Here is a 14,812-nt window from a genome sequence, read left to right as displayed (position 1 = left end):
ATCTGTGGAATGCTCTGCCACAGATTACAGTGAAGGCCAAGTCCAACGGTATATTTAAAGCAGAAGTTGATGGATTCCTGATTGGTCAGGGTATCAATGGATATGGTGAGAGGGCAGGTATTTAGGGTTCAGTGGGATCTGGAATTAGCCATGATGAAATGGCAGAGTGGACTCGATGGCCTGAGTGGCCTAATTCTCCTCCTATGTTTTATGGTCTCGTAACCCTCAGGTTTGGCTAGTAGCTCAATCTAGGGGAAGACCATCTCCAGCCCGGCCAAACTTGATGAATCTTGTTTGGATGGATGCTGTGTGATATGTTCCCCTGTTACAAACCAGTACAATAGACAATAGGTGCAGGAGCAGGACATTCGGCCCTTCGAGCCAGCACAACCATTCATTGTAATCATGGCTGATCATCCACAATCAGTACCCCATTCCTGCCTTCTCCCCATATCCCTTGACTGTGCTATCTTTAAGAGCTCTATCTAACTCTTTCTTGAAAACATCCAGAGAATTGGCCTCCACTGCCTTCTGAGGCAGAGCATTCCACAGATCCACAACTCTCTGGGTGAAAAAGTTTTTCCTCAACTCCATTCCAAATGGCCTACTCCTTATTCTTAAACTGTGGCCTCTGGTTCTGGACTCCCCCAACATTGGGAACATGTTTCCTGCCTCCAGCATGTCCAATCTCTTAATAATCTCATATGTTTCAATCAGATCCCCTCTCATACTTCTAAATTCAAGTCAAGTCAACTTTTATTGTCATTTCAACCATAACTGCTAGTACAGTGCATAGTAAAAATGAGACAACATTTTTCAGGACCATGGTTTACATGACACAGTACAAAAATACTAGACTGAACTACGTAATAATAAAAAAACACACAGAGAAAGCTACACTGGACTGCAGACCTACACTGGACTGCATAAAGTATATACAAGCCAAGTTGCTCCAATCTTTCAACGTATAACAGTCCCACCATCCCGGGAATTAACCTTGTGAACCTACATTGCACTCCCTCAATAGCAAGAATGTCCTTTCTCAAATCTGGAGACCAAACTTGAGGCCAATACTCCAGGTGTGGTCTCAGCAGGGCCCTGTACAACTTCAGAAGGATCTCTTTGCTCCTATGCTCAACTCCCTTTGTTATGAAGGCCAACATGCCATTAGCTTTCTTCACTGCCTGCTGCACCTGCATGCTTACTTTCAGTGACTGATGAACAAGGACACCTAGATCTCGTTATACTTCCCCTTTTCCTAACTTGACACCATTCAGATAGTAACCTGCCTTCCTGTTCTTGCCACCAAAGTGGATAACCTCACATTTATCCACATTAAACTGCATCTGCCCACTCACCCAACCTGTCCAAGTCCAAGTACCCCGAAATAGCAAACAATATACAATACGCAATTAAATGATTGAGCTTTATAATTCTTAATTTGATTATAGGTTAGTAAAGAAACAAAAAAAGAGCCCATTCTCATGAAACAGTCTAATGTGCAACGTTGGATCTCACAGTTTTCCTGTCTGTTAGCTCTCCTTTGATTTTCCACTTGGCCATCGACTCCCAACCCCAGTCTAAGTCCATTCTGTATTGCAGACTATGGCTTCCCCGTTCTGGGATCTTCTCTCTCCATCTCCCGCGGAACAAAAGATTGCAAAATCTTCGCTCGGGCACACAAGAAAGCAAAGCATCTCCCCTCATTGGCCTGCACATGTTCCAAAGTCCCCATTATCTCTAGCCATAACCCAAACACTGCTACTACAGGTAAACCATTACATGAGCATGAAACCTTACAGTGCATTACACTCTCCCCCCCCCCCAACAGATTTAGTCATGTCCTCATGATGTTGAGATAATTCGCCAGCCCTTCCTGAAAAGTACAAAGTCCAACCCAGGTGTAAAAAACAGTGAGTGACATAGCTTCCTAAAATGGTAGGGGCCACACTCTGTTTTCCCAGTGCTACATAGGCCAGCCTATCCGGTGGTCTGCTAATTCTCTGAGACCTCTGCCCCCCTCTCCTAACTCTTCAGGTTTTGATACTACTGGGATATTTCTAGTCTACCTGGCGAGGCCTCCACTGGCCTCTCACATGCCCATTGGCAACTCGGACCCCTCGGTCCCCTTGACAAGCCCCACTTCATCCCTTGCAGGGCCCCGCTGCAACCCAGGCTGTCCACAGATAGCACCCCCACCCTCTAATTTCACCTGACTCAGCGAGAGAAGGGCTAGGAGTCTCTTCCTCAATCAATGGGGAGTTAGCTAAAGGCAGCATATACCACCCATCCACGTACTCATCCTCCGAATCATTATTCCTCTCAGAGTGGGAGCCAGTTTAACCTTTCCTGCTGTGGGCCCTGCAGTCACCCCACATTTCCACAGAGTCTTCTTACTAGGTATAGGCTCCAGGTCAGGTTCTATGTCTACCTGCTCCTCTTGTCCCAGGGGCAGTAGGTGGTTCTGATGGGTATCTTGTCAGCCCATTCCCATCCTCTGGTTTTACCCGGAAAACTGGTAGGTTTGGCATCTGACTCTTCACAGCATAAGACGTAGCTGCCCAGCGGTCAGCCAACTTATGGTTCCCAGGTAGCCCCAAATTCCTTATGAGGGCTCAGTCTCCTGGCAGGAGTTGGGAAAACCTCACTTTTTGATCATTTCTCTTTTTATTTCCTTGATTCTAGTAAGCATGTCTAGCAAGATCCGATTAAACCTCTCCAGCAGGGGATCACCCTGCAAATGATAGGGTGTGGTTCTTGACTTCGCGACTCCAAGCATGCCCAGTAACTCATGGATGAGTCTGCTCTTGAAATCCCATCCCTGATCAATATGTATCCACCTGGGAAGGCCATAATAAATGAAATATGTCTCCCATAAATTTTGGCCACTATGGACACCCTCTGGTCCTTGGTAGGGAAAGACTGTGCACATCTGGTGTAGTGGAACATAATGACTAAGACATTTGCCGTGTTGCTGACATCAAGTTCTATTGACAGGAAATCCATACACACTAGTTCCAGGGGTCACCCCACACTCTGCAAGTGGTACAAGGGAGCTGCCCGCGTAGGCAGAGTCTTCCGCCGTATGCATCAAGTGCATGACTTGCAGTATTCTTCAACCTCATTCGGGGCCAGTAAAACAGGTCTCTGAGCAATCCATGGGTCTTTTCAACACCCAATGCCCAGAATCATCATGAAGGGACTTCAAGGCAAACTTCTGATACTTCTCCGGCAGAAGTAGCTGGGAATGCTGAGGTCGGTCTGGGGCTGATGTGAACCTGGTATAAGATCTGGTTCTGCACCTCCAACTGAGGCCATTCTCTCAGTAATGGTGGCACCGCCGTGTGTTTTGTCTTCTCTACCTGAGCCATGTCTTCCTTTTCGACCGCTGACCAAATGGTACCGATACTCGGGTCATCTTGCTAAGCAGCTGCAAATTCCCCAGAACCCAGTTCTAGCAGCTGATTTGTCTTCAGAGGAGTCAGGTTACAGTAAACTTGGGGAATGGCATCATCAGAAGCCCCCAATTGATCCACCGCTCAATCCTACCCCTCCTTTCCCTCTGGCTTCACAGTAATGGCAAACTGACACATGGTCTTCACCCCCGGGGCAGGAACTCTCTCCCACTGCTTGTTCCTGTCCAGTCCCTCATGCGCCCATCTGAACAAAGCATTAACATCAATGTTCCTGCTTCCTGGCTGGTATTTCAGACTGAAATCATAGGCAGACAACGCCGCCAACCACCGATGGCCTGTGGCATCCAGTTTCGCTGAGGTCAGGCTATAATTTAGGGGTTGTTGTCCGTCCCCACCTCAAACTTGGCCCCATAGAGGTAGTCACTCAGCTTATCTACCACCGCCAGAAATTCCAACTTGTGCGTGGATAGTTTTTCTTGGAGGGTGATAGACTCCGGCTGACAAACGCAATGGGCCTCAACCCGATGCCCGGATCCTGATCCAGGATGCCCCCTAAACACTCCCGGCTGGCATCTGTGTGCAGTACATATGGCAAATGGGGGTCTGCACAAGCCAGCATCAGCACCTGGGTCAGCAGCTCCTTCAGCAACTGAAAGGCCTACTCACATTTTGCATCCTACCTCGGTCCAAAGGGCTCTGATGGGCTAAGATACTCTCCACCCTCCTGTCCTTTTCTCCCCCTCCCTTTCTTCCCCAAGGAAGGGTAACCGCACAGAAGCTTATTCAACGAGTAACTTACTTTCACATAGCCCTCATGCACCTCCGAAAGTAACCACAGAACCCGAGGAATGAGCACAGAGCACTCACAGTCTGGTGTCTTGGCCAAATGGTCACCACCTCTGTCTTAACTGGATCTGTAGCTATTCCATGCTTTGAGATTATGTGCCCAACATAGCTAACAGATGGTTTGTAGAACTGGTACTTGTCCAGGGAAAGTTTTAACTCTTCAGCTTTTAGGCAGCCTAGCACCTTCAGTCGCCTTGCTTCTTGTCCTTCCAAGGTGGATCCAAACACTATGAGATCATTCAGATACACCAATACCTCAAGCAAGTTCATATCCCCCACCATCTTCACTATGACCCACTGGAAGGTTGCAAGGGCTCCCAATATGTCCTGGGGAATCCTTTTGAACTGGATCAATCCCAGGGGACATATAAAGGCTGTCTTCTCTTTGTCAGTCTCACTCATGGGGATCTGGTAATATCCACTCCTCAAGTCCAGCACACTGAACCACTTTGCACCACTCGGACAGGCCAGCGCGTCTTCGATCCTTGGGACCATATACTGGTCAGGGACAGTGCGCCTGTTCAGAGTCCTATACTCCATACATATCCGTACCTTCCCATTCTTCTTTAGGGCCACTACTAGGCATAGGGGCTTCGGGACTCGGTGATGATCCCAGCTTCCTTCAACTTACACAAATGCTGCTGAATATCTTCCACCTCTGCAGGGGCCCGTCTCCGCGACTTCTCTCTATAAGGGGTGTCCTCGGTCACCTGGATAGTGAGATGAGTGCTCTTGAAACAACACTCATCAAACTCATCAGAGGAAAAGACACCTTCCAGCTTCAGTATCTTCTGTACCAACCTCCTCTTCCAACCCGCAGGAACCAGGGAGTCCCCTAAAGTTGAATTACTCAGCGGTCAACTTCCCCCTTTCAAGTATGGCTTTAGCATAAATTCCTCTATCTGTAGCGACACACTGGATGGAGCATGGTCCCACTAAGCCTTCAGGAATAGGGCCTTTTGCTTTCGGGGGTTCCTTGGTATATTGCTGTGACTCCAGGCTGTTCCCTCACTGGGTCTCCCCTTAAATTTTCCCCATGACTCTCCCTACTTTTGTTACCCGGGGGGGTCACTCTCCTTCTCGCATGACACCTGCTGCCAGTAGCCCTCTGCATTGTTCGCCCCCTGGGGGATCTACTCCCCCCACCCATCAGCTCCATATGAGGATAACAGCCAAGACATCTCAGTTCTCAACTCTACCACAATCTCCTCTAGCGCTCTCCAGGGTAGGCGATCTGTGGTCACTTCACCACAGGGGACCACTACCCTGCTGACGGAGGCCTCCTGTACCTCTGACCGCTTCTCATACCTCTCTGATCAGGTCAACCAAAGGCGGGGGGGGGGGGGGGGAGGCGCATCTTACGAGACTGTTGGAGACCCCAAGCAATCAAGTCCTGGGACTGGGCACCCTTGGCTATCTGGTCCACTCTTAACTGATCCAACTCAGCTGCCTGAATGACCCCTCTGCGCCACAAGCAATTTAGCTGCCTCTCCAGCCAAAAAATGTAAGCAGAAAGCTTCTCCCCCTTCTCCTGACACATGTTCTGAAACCCTGCCATGAGCTCCATTGGGCTTCCTGTCAGGCCAAAAGAGCTTTCCAGTGCTTGCATGTAATCGCTCATGGTTGCTAGGGGATACTGCAATTTAATTGCTCTCACAATGTCTGCAGCCTGCCCACTCAAACGCTCAACCAATCTCTGTCACTTTACGTCATAACAACTTAGAGGTCTGCTCTGCCCAAGTCTCATACTCCTCTTCCCCTTTAGGGGTGGGTGTTAAACTAGAGAACAGTCGGAATCTGCTGTAGTTGAGACTTTGAGCCTGGGTGTTTTTCCATTTATTCGCCCGTGTAGTAAGGATGGATACACTCAAAATTCTCACTGTCCCCTGGGGGATGGGGACTAATTAGACATTTAAATCCAACCACTCCTTCCCCACACTCCTCAGAAATGACCGAACCCTGCCTTTGAAATCTCTGCCCCCAGCTCCGGGAAACTTGACTTGTGATTCGGCCTGCTCCACCACCACTACGTCAGCGCTGGTCTGCATTAAAACGAGAGCTGCGCCCACCATTTTATCAAACCTCCACCCACAATCGCAGCTTTAACAGAACTTAAGACGAGTTAGCTTAACTTCTAACCCCTTCACCTTCCACATTTCTACTTCATTCCTTCAGAAAAGAAAGCCTGCATTTTGTGTGCTTTACCATTTACTTGCAGTACCTGCAAGCAAACTTTTTGGACTAGAAGTGAATTATGTAAATTTCCTTGCCCATTCGTCTCTCCCCACTAATCTTTCTTCTGGCACTTTTACCTGCAAGCAGAAGAGGTACTAAACCTGCCCATTCACTTCCTCGCTCACCTCCATTCAGGGCATCAAATAGGTGTGGCAACTCTTAACCTGCAAATCTGTTGAAGTAATCTATAGTACCTATTGCTCCCGATGCAGCCCCTGCTATATTGGTGAGACCAGACGTAGATGGGTGGAAGTCTTTGTTGAGCACTTCCGCTCCATCTGCCAAGCAGGATTTCCTGGCAGTTAACCATTTTAATTCCAATTAACTTTCCCATTTTGACCTATCAGTCCATGGCTTCCTGTTTGAACCATTCTCATGTTGGAGGAGCAACATCTCACATTCCATCCAGGTAGTCTTCAAACTGATGGTATAAACATTGATTTCTGTAACTTCCACTCATCTTTTTTTCCTCTTCTTTAATTCCCCACTCTGGCCTCCTTACCTCTTCTCCTTGGCTGCCCGTTACATTCCCTTGGTGCCCCACCTCCTTCCCTTTCTTCCATTGTTCACTCTCCTCTCCTACCAAATAACTTCTTCCTTCAGCCTTAACCTTTTTCACCTATCACCTCCTTCATTCCCCTCTTCCCCTGCCACCTGGCTTCACCAATCATATTATAGTTTTTTCACCCTGCCCTCCCCTACCTTCTTGTGCTGACATCTTCCCTGTTGCTATCCAGTCCTGATGAAGGGTTTTCGCCCGAAGTGTTGACTATTGTTTACTTCCATGGATGCTGCCTGACGGGCTGAGCTCCTCCAGCAATTAGTGTGTGTTGTTGTGTAGAGTCTAGTTGTTCTTTTTTTTAACACCATTGTGTCTATTTTCAATTTTAATTGGAATAAGTTACATTGGAAGATTGGACTCAACATTTCTATGAACTTTTAAGTTCAAACCTTGCATTTTCTTCATGTTACTTGTAAACTATATGGCATCATTATTCATATAATGTCCATTGTTGTCATAAATTAGGGGAGAAAGTAGAAAGTTCCACACCCTGCCTTTGTGGAACAATATCAACAGAAACAAACTTTGTGCTGGTTTGTTCCTTTCACTACTCTGCTAACATCAGGAAGTATGATTGCAAGCCTCTAAGGCACCTTTCATACAACCCAGAATGGGCCTTTTCCAAAATTTGGGTGCTAAGATACTCATTCCTTTAGGAAATGCTATGGTTTCCATGGTTTTTCCGTTTCCAGCCCTGTCGTACATAATCACCTGTTTTTACCTACCACGTACGATTCAGCATTCCAGGTTTGCTATAGGAAGGGCATTAGATGTTTTGAAGATCTCTTCATTGATAATCGCTTCGCTTCTTTTCAGCAGCTCTCTGTTAAGTTCAATTTGCCCAATGCTCATTTTTTTAGATATCCCCAAATTAGACACTTTATTGCTCCTTTAATTCCTAACTTTCCTGAAATGCCTGCGAAAAATGCTATGGACTTATTTCTTTCCATTAATCCACTAGGTAAAGGTTTAATATCAATTATCCAAGATAAATTAGCAGCCTTACAATGGGCCCGTGTAGATAAAATTAAAATGGCATGGGAGCATGATTTAAATACCTCCTTATCTGATGAGAGCTGGGACTCGATTCTCAAATCGGTTAACTCAACCTCTCTTTGTGCTCACCATTGCCTTTTACAGTTTAAGATTGTTCATAGAGCCCATATATCTAAATCTAAACTATCTTGATTCTACCCTGACATTAGTCCGCTCTGTGATAAATGCAAGAGGGGCAAGGCCTCTCTCATTCATATGTACTGATTCTGTCCTAGCTTGGAGAAATTTTGGAAAGATGTCTTCACTACGTTATCGTATATTCTGAATCAGCACCTAGAACCAAACCTCTTAATTGCTTTGTTCAGTTTCTGGGGCGAGACAGATTTACATCTGAGTCCGACCAAATGCCGAATATTATCCTTTGCCTCTCTCCTGGCTAGACGCTTGATCCTCCTTAGATGGAGAGATGTTGCCCCGCCCACTCATACTCAATGGCTTAACGACATTATGGCCTGCTTGGACCTCGAAAAAAATCATTATTCACTTCTTAATTCGGACCTAAAGTTCCATAAGGTCTGGGGACCTTTTATCGAGTACTTTCATAACCTTCCTCTTAACTAGGGTTTTTTCCCTTTCTTTCTTTTTTTTCCTTTTTTCTTTGCTTTCAGCTCCTTTTTTTTCTGGTAGTAGGCATTACTATCCTCTGTTGCTAAGTGTATTCACAGTCTGGGAGTTTGATTGTCCTGATTTATATTCTCTATATTGTGTTGTGGTTGGTCTGGAGTTTTTTTTGTGTTGTTTGGGCTTGGGGAGGACACTAAGTTTACTTGTCTCCAATTTAGGTGCTTTTTTAAAAATTCTCTTTCTCTGTATCATATTGTCATTGTATGCTTAATTTTGCACTGTATTAATGTTCCTCATTGTGATTTGGGGTTTTTTAATCTGTAAAATGTATAAAAAAACTAATAAAAAAATAAGATACTCATTCCATGGGTGCCTCACTGATGATGCTGCAGGCTAGGCTCCCTTATAGGTGTCAGATAAATAGTGAAAAGGACAGAAAGAGCCTATAAAATTATATGGATTGGTTAAACGAGTTGGTAAAGAAATGACAAATTGAGCAAAATGTGGAAAAACTGCCCATTTTGGCAGGTTAATGAAAGAAAGAAATATATGGTTTAAATGGTGAGAGATTACAGAACTTTGAGATTTAGAAGGATCTGGATTTGATCCATAATGCATGATTTATAGTGACACATAGGAGCAGCAAATAGTTAGGAGAGCTAGCAGAATGTTATTAATTATTGCAAAGAGAATCTGATGCAAAGGACGTAAATTATGCTTTAGTCATATAAGACATTGACCTGAAATACTGTCTGCAATATTAGCCCTTTTATTTAAGGAAGGATGAGATAAGATAAGACAAAACCTTTATTTATCCTGAGGGAAATTATTGTTACAAGGTTGCTCAGTCAGAAATATATACTTCAAAATACAAAAGGTAAGCATTAAGGTATGAAAAAGAATACAAAATGTGCATTAAAAAGTTACTGCGCAAAACTAAGATGTGCAATGGAACCATATACTTATATACCCAAGGAAGAGGAGTTGTAGAGTCTTATAGCCACAGGGAGAAAGAATCTCCTGTCGCATTCAGTGGTGCACCTCAGTGGAATCAGTCTGTTACTAAAGGTGCTCCTCTGTTTGCCCAGTATGTTATGGAGGACATGAGAGGAATTGTCCATAAGGCTCTGTAGCTTCTGCAGCATCCTCCTCTCAGACATAATCACCATGGAGTTCAGTTCCGCCCCCCAGAACAGAACCAGCCTTCCTGTTGAGCTTAACGATCTTCATGGCATCAACTGCTCTCACCCGGTTGCCCAGCAGATGACAGCATAGAATAGAATACTGGCCACCACTGAGCTGTGGAACATTTGCAGCACAGTACTGCAGACATTGAATGACTAGAGCCTCCTCAGGAAGTACAGTCAGCTCTGTCCCTTCTTGTACAGAGCCCCTGTATTTTTAGCAACTTGATTGGAAACAATTCAGAGACCATTGGCTTGAAAAGGTTTGGTTATCTTGTGAAGAATATTTGCCTAGGGTAGGCTTGTATGAAATCTGCCAGAGTTTAAAAGAGTGAAAAGGAACTTGACTGAAACCTATAAGATCCTGAGGAGTCTTGATTCGATGAGAAGTATCCTGTTGCAAAGATGATCTAGAATTAGGTTTCTTAATAGAAGTGCCATGGGTCATTCATCCAAGATAGAGGTGAGGCAAAAGTTTTTGTTATGGAGAGTTGTAAGTCTTTAGAACTTTCTTCCTAAGAGGTAATGGACTCAATCTATTTTAATATATTTAAGGCAGAATTGGATATTTTCTTAATTAAAAAAGGTTAAAGGTTACTAAGCATAGATGGGAATGTAGAACTGAGGTAATGTACAGATTATATAAACAATATAATTAAATGGTGGAGCAGGCTTGAAAGACCAAGAGGCCTATTCTTGTTTCTAATTTGTGAGTAGATGCAAATACTATAGCAAATAGGAACAGGTGTGGGCCATAAGGCCCCTCAAAACTGCTCCATCTTCAATAAGATCATGGCTGATCTGGTCTTTTATCTCAATTGCATTTTCCTGCATGATCCCTGTAACTATTGATTCTCCTGTAGTCTAACACTATTAATCTTGTTTTTAATTGTTTAATCTTTAAGCTTCCATAGTTCTATGGAGCCAATGATTCCAAAGTTTACAGTGATGGACAGGGCTGTGTCCACTGCTTCTTGCAGGCTTTTCTGTTCAAGAGCATTGGTATTTCCATACCAGGCCGAGATGTAACCAGTCAGTATACTCTCCCACATTCATCTAGAAGTTCGTCAAAGTTTTAGATGACGTTGAATCTTTGCGAACACCTAAGGAAGTGCTTCTTTATAAAGGAAGAGGAGGTGTCAGAGCTTTTTCTTGACCCTCCTAAGGTCAAGAAAAAGTCCATCAGACCACAGCGGCACTGCCCTTGTCTGCGGATGTATCCGGAGGACTTCGAGCAGATGGTGGAAAGGGATTCAGTGGTATCTTTCAAAACCATATTGAATAAAGAGTGAAAACTCTGTTAGGTTTTTGGTGCAGAGCTTAGGTTAATCGGTAACTCTTTTGACAGAACTTGCTCAGTCACAAGAGGTATAGGGTGCTGTTTCATTCCAAGAAGTTCAGAAATTGGTTGGAGACTGAAATTTCAGTTTCCCAGAAGTGAGCCTGCAGAGAGGCCAAATAATTCATCAAACTTTGTTTGTAATCCTCTCAGTGGCTTAAAGTCAAGGATTAGCTTTCTGTATGATCCATTAAAATAATTACCAGAGATGTCATTTAACAAAAATAGTAGATGTTTCCACAACAACATGCAGCTTCTGCTCAGTATGAGTTTACAAAGAGGTTTTTTGTTGGAGACTTATGGTTAATAGTGAGTAAACTTGATGCTCATACTATTGCCACAGACCTTTTCAACTAAAGAAGAAATATTGAGTGACAGGACTGGTTATTTAGTTGATCATCCAATTAAACTGAAAGCAGGGAGATTAGTGGATAAGCATCATGTTGGTTGGATTTCATGAAGGAACACCAAATGGAACTTAGAGAAACTTGTATGCAGTAGTTTAAACATCTCCAGTAGTGTTTTGTTTATTTCATCAACTCAAAAGATTCTTGGACATCTGTGGGACTTTGAGCATTGCTTTTTTTGGTTGAGAGACAAGAATCCCATCCGCTCTTTTAAACAGGCATCATATTTGCAGCACATATCACTATCCATAACTTATACCCCATGAATACTAACATCCAGGTTAAAATGACTGTATTTGAAAGCTTCCTTTACCCTGTATGATAAAGGCGATTGTAATGAACTGTGCAAATGCTTTGAATTCTTTGACATCCCAGAGCTCTTTCATAATAATTGGCCAGAGATCAATCATATAACATGTTTTAGCACTACACAATTGAAAGTTGATTTTTTCTAGTGTGAAATATGTTACAGGCCATTTCAAAGGAGTGGTCTTTCTATGGATCCCCTTTCAAAGACCCTCTCCATTGATGCTACACTAAGCTCTGACCTTGTGATATCCCAAAGCACAAAACCTGATCTCTCCGTTTTTCCTGATTTCTTCCACCTCTGATCTCTTTCTCCCTGTCCTGCTAAAAAATTTCAGTGGGAAGAACAGTGCTGGAAGCATTGGGGTTATTTCATTTTTTGGCTGAGTTCTGGATCTTGAAAAGTTTTAGGGCAGACAGTATTTCCTACACAGAAATTGTAAAAAATCATTAAGCATTAAGACTTTTCTAGTCTTAGTCTATTGTAGTTTTCTCTGTTTTTTTTTATGTAGTTCAGTCTAATTTTTGTACTCTGTCATGTAACACCATGGTCCTGAAAAACGTTGTCTCATTTTCACTATGTACTGTACCAGCAGTTATGGTCAAAATGACAATAAAAGTGACTTGACTTGATTTTACTTGACTTTTTAATCTATAGTCAAATATAAAATATTACAGATGAAGAAAACAATTTATTCATGTTAAATCAGCAAGACCTAACCTCATCAGAACCTGACACTATCTTCAAAGGCACAAAAGTTCATTTATTATCCAAGCATACAACTCTGAAATTCACACACAAAAAATGAGAAAGATTGGGCAAAAAAACACAGAATATAGAAAAACTGTAAGACTGAAAAAATATTCAAAATGCAGAAAGCCTGGGTAACACTCTCCAGGCAAAGTGGCAGGGCTTTCCCTCTCCAGTAGCCAAGTGATCCCACCAGAGATCAAAAGGCAGGCAGCCAGTACTCACCTTCTGCATTTGCCTCAATGTTTCAATCTCCCTCGTTGCTTTAGTCAGCTAACAATGGAAGCTTTAATTGACAAAATGGAGTTGAACATCGGCTTGCGTCCCTTCCTGCAGTCTTCTCAGCACAAGGTTCGCGCATGCTGCCTCTGTCTCTTGGAGACTGCAGAATGCTGAAACAGCTAAACAACTCCAAATCGCAAATCATTTCCAGAATCACGTTCAAGACAAAAGACAAACATGAAGACATAAAAGAAGTGAAATATATGGTTTCATGATCCATCCGGAAGAGGGCGACCGAAAGAGTGTTGTATGCAGGTGCCAACTTGACCAGAAGAACCTTCCAGAAATTATCTTCGATAACTTTACAGCATCTCCTTTTCATATGGAAGTTCAAATATTGAACCTTCTCCTGATTCAGGTGTATGCCAATGAACCCATGGAAACATTTGATAGGATGCAAAACTGGGCTGAGAAGTGGCAAATGGAGTTCAACCCAAATAAGTGTGAAGTTGTTCATTTTGGTAGGTCAAATATGATGGCAGAATATAGTATTAATGATAAGACTTTTGGCAGTGTGGAGGATCAAAGGGAACTTGGGGACCGAGTCAGCTGCTCAGGTTGACTCTGTGGTTAAGACGGCGTATGGTGTATTGGCCTTCATCAATCGTGGAATTGAACTTAGGAGCCGAGAGGTAATGTTGCAGGTATATAGGACCCTGGTCAGACCCCACTTGGAGTACTGTGCTCAGTTCAGGTCGCCTCACTACAGGAAGGATGTGGGAGCCATAGAAAGGGTGCAGAGAAGATTTACAAGGATGTTGTTTGGATTGGGGAGCAAGCCTTATGAGAATAGGTTGAGTGAACTCTGCCTTTTCTCCTTGGAGTAACAGAGGATGAGAGGTGACCTGATAGAGATGTATAAGATGATGAGAGGCATTGATCATGTGGATAGTCAGAGGCTTTATTCCAGGGCTGAAATGGTTGCTACAAGATGACACAGGTTTAACATGCTGGGGAGTAGGTACAGAGAAGATGTCAGGGGTAAGTTTTTTACTCAGAGTGGTGAGTGCATGGAATGGGCTGCTGGCAACAGTGGTGGAGGCGGATACGATAGGGTCTTTTAAGAGACTTTTGGATAGGTACATAGAGCTTAGAAAAATAGAGGGCTATGGGTAAGCCTAGTAATTTCTAAGGTAGGGACATGTTCAGCCAACTTTGTGGGCCAAAGGGCCTGTATTGTGCTGTAGATTTTCTATGTTTCTATATTTCTAAACAATAGTTATCCCAATTTTATTGACTAAAATGGATCAGATGCACCAATAAGAACACATACGCAAATGAGTTTATTATAAAGATAAAAGGATCATGTATATTGTTTTCGAAACAAAGTGCAAAGACAGATTCACTAGCTGGTACTCCAAGAAATTAAACACAATGAACTTCTCCTATACTTTTAGTTTGAAGCACTGGGAAAAACAGCAGGGGTACTTCATTGTATTGTTGAGCAAGTAAATGAAAGAATTTCCAGGGCTCCTGAAGGTTAATGAGATATCCTTATAATCAGCATACTATGGAATCTATGGCTCTTCATGGGAATTAGGAAATAGTCTTTCACACATTCTGTACATGGAGGTTACTGAAAATGCATTGATTATATTTTGAAAATCAAAAAAGAATGACAGATGCTGGAAATCTGAAGTAAAAATTCAGTAGATAATGCAGCATTGGAGGAAAGAGAAATAGTAATAATGTTTCAGTTGAAGATGGAGGATCTTTGACTTAAAATATTAACTCTGTTTCTCTTTCCACAAATGACATCTGACCTACTGAGTGTTTCCAGCCATTTCCTTTCATGAACTGAATATATTTTAGCCTGGGTCTTCACAAAGTAAACTGATAGTGAAAGTAAAGTGACCTAAGAGGG

At 43.3% G+C, this 14,812-nt stretch overlaps 1 protein-coding gene across 1 annotated transcript in view; it reads left to right on the top strand.

Moving 5' to 3' along the window:
- Nucleotides 1-14,812, top strand: part of LOC132401340 (collagen alpha-1(IX) chain-like) — a 110,666-nt gene that overhangs the window by 54,302 nt on the left and 41,552 nt on the right. The window lies entirely within an intron of this gene.

This window comes from Hypanus sabinus, chromosome 10, assembly GCF_030144855.1.
Source record: "Hypanus sabinus isolate sHypSab1 chromosome 10, sHypSab1.hap1, whole genome shotgun sequence".
Lineage (NCBI taxonomy): Eukaryota > Metazoa > Chordata > Chondrichthyes > Myliobatiformes > Dasyatidae > Hypanus > Hypanus sabinus.
Note: the sequence above shows the minus strand (reverse complement) of the source record. Positions and strands in the feature narration are given on the sequence as shown.